At 39.6% G+C, this 2,500-nt stretch overlaps 1 protein-coding gene across 1 annotated transcript in view; it reads left to right on the top strand.

Moving 5' to 3' along the window:
- The window catches only part of LOC138043436 (signal peptide, CUB and EGF-like domain-containing protein 3), a 12,910-nt gene extending 10,996 nt beyond the window's left edge, over positions 1 to 1,914 (top strand). Inside the window, exon 9 of the mRNA XM_068889701.1 lies at positions 1 to 1,914. This exon is cut by the window's left edge and continues 154 nt beyond it. The gene's annotated coding sequence lies outside the window, so the exon portion shown is untranslated.
- Positions 1,915 to 2,500: the final 586 nt, after the last annotated feature.

Below are 2,500 nucleotides of genomic sequence, written 5' to 3'. Positions count from 1 at the left end.
TGTAGTATAGAATTAGAACCCTAAATGCCTTATTGAGAGGAGCAACCATTTGTTAGAAAAGACTCAAGAATATCTTTTTTGAAATCCTCTCCATTTATAATTCTAGAATTGTTTTAATTGATACAGCTAAGATGAGGGTGGAGAAAATTATTTTGTATGTACCTGCTGCAATTTACTTCGCTCCCTCGAAAAATCGCTTCAAACGTCGAACCGCCGAGTGGTTTTGTGCAAAAAGCGTCTCGTCAGGTCTCTCATTTTCATCCGCAACTTTAGGAAATCATTGGATATTGTTTTCTTAGGACGACTTCCCAGCCATTTGATCAAACATTTTCGTCTGGACATAATGCTTGCTGTCATAAGCTTGGGTTGTAAAACAGGCAAATAGTAATTCAATGAAGCGGCAGGCAAAGTCTTTTTTTAAGAAAAAACAGAATCTTATGGTGATCAACTTAAATTAGCTTGAGCGAAATGATATATGAAATATAATAACATTAAATTAGCTTTCTTTGGTATAGTATAAGGTTGCTTAAGTAAGCAAAAGCAACGTTGACGTCTGCGAGAACGTTACCCGAAAATTATAACTTCACGAAAATACTCTGGTTTATCTTTAATTGCAGCATTCCCAGGATGAACGGCGTGGAAAATTAGGCAAAATTAAGAGAACTGTCAGATGCTCATAAACTTGTTCGTTTCTCCGTGAAGATGGCACTGGAAAAGAACCTTGTAAAACGCACGTGCTGAGCGTTTAGAGCCATTTTTTTTTGCTAATTTATTTTTTCCTTTTTTGGCGTTCTCGCATCTCGTCGACGACATTTACTGCTCCCGCCCCCAAGTGTTTTGGACTTGAAACGTAATTTGTTGCATCTAGTTGTTGAAATCAATGCCAGATTACTTATGCGTCTTGAGCATAAATGCATGGACGCGTGCATCGTGGCACAATAGGGAGCTAAAGCGACTATTCCGGGGGTGGGGGGTAGGGGGTTAGGGGTAAGGGGTGAAGGGTACTATAGCTGAAACAACCCAAACCTTTACAAAAATGCCAACCTTAGGCCGAAACACCATTCTTTAGATAATGACTAGGCCTAAGGTTAGCATTTTTGTAAAGGTTTGGGTTGTTTCAGCTATAGTACCCTTCACCCCCTACCCCCACCCCCACCCCCGGAATAGTCATGCCGCTCGGACAACGGCAACGTCAACGAAAACGTCACTCCAAAATAGAACGTAGTTCTGTCGAAAGTATTTCGCTATTCGTCTTGTTCACGTTGTACATATTGGCGAACTGTCCTGTAACTAGATGGGTGCGAACGGTTGTACAGTAAAGATAGAAAATGACTGAGTCATTGCTGTGTGCTCACGTTGTCCGCAAAAACCTTGAATTCGTTGATTTCACGTTGTCGTTTGCGGAGTACGGCAAAGAAATGCTCGTGCGTTCCTCACGTGCAGTACAATTATTTTTTTTCCTGTTTTCTTTCTTTTTTGCGCTGCCGTTGCCGTAGCATCCGTATATTAAACTCCCTAATGCTGCGAGTCCTACGGTGCATTCCTTCGGGGCTGTTCCCAAATAACGTCTTCGTTGACATCTTTTTGAATATTCTTATTCTCTTTATCTTAAATCAAGAGCGTAAACATACAGAATACCCCGAAAGAATGCACCCCTTAAAGCGTCATACTTCCAAGGAACATCGACTTGAGGGCGCACACAACGACATGATTTGGAATTATCAGGACTTAACGTGTACCATAGTTAATCGTAAAAATATTCCTATAGATGTAATATATATTTGAATAAGATACTATTCTTTCGCAAATACAGTCATTGTACACATTAACGTTAATTTCTTTTTTCAGTTTGTGGTGAATGTGACAATTTCGTTGAAAAATATTCCATATTAAACTACAGTGCAACTTTTAAAACTGGACTTGACCGCTTTTTTCGTCTTTAATATACTATCCAGTGACAAAAAGCTTAAAGGAGCTATGTGATGAAATTTCGCCAAATTTAGCGACTGGAACTGGCAACCAAATCAGTCGAAACAAAAAAATAACTTGTGAGAACATTGAAGGAAGGTTTAAATAAAACAGCAAATACAAAAGGAGGCAAGGATGGGCAAAACTGAACTAAAATGGATTGTGATTGGGGTTTTTGAAAACTGTTCAGCCTAACAGTTTTTTGAAGTTGATCTCTGTTTTTTGTAACTTAAATTATGTATGCTGGACAGACATTTTCGTTACGAAGCTTTGGTTTGTGTTGTTTAAAAGTAATTTCTGACTTAACGTCAAGTTGTATAGCGAGAAGGGCCGAGTAAATGTAAACCACACAAAATGAAGTGCACTGTCGTCGTACTGCCTTCGCTGACGACGCAAGCACAAGAGCAAGAAAAAGTGGCTTATGCTTTACTTGGGGGAGACATAACATGAAACTTATAGGGTCGCGGGCGCGCGGAGCAAGAAAATATGGTAACCCATCGATGCGAGAAATCTTGGTTTTATAGCCCAACGT

This window comes from Montipora capricornis, chromosome 3 (assembly GCF_036669925.1).
Source record: "Montipora capricornis isolate CH-2021 chromosome 3, ASM3666992v2, whole genome shotgun sequence".
Taxonomy (NCBI): domain Eukaryota; kingdom Metazoa; phylum Cnidaria; class Anthozoa; order Scleractinia; family Acroporidae; genus Montipora; species Montipora capricornis.
This window is presented reverse-complemented; position numbering and strand designations above follow the sequence as displayed.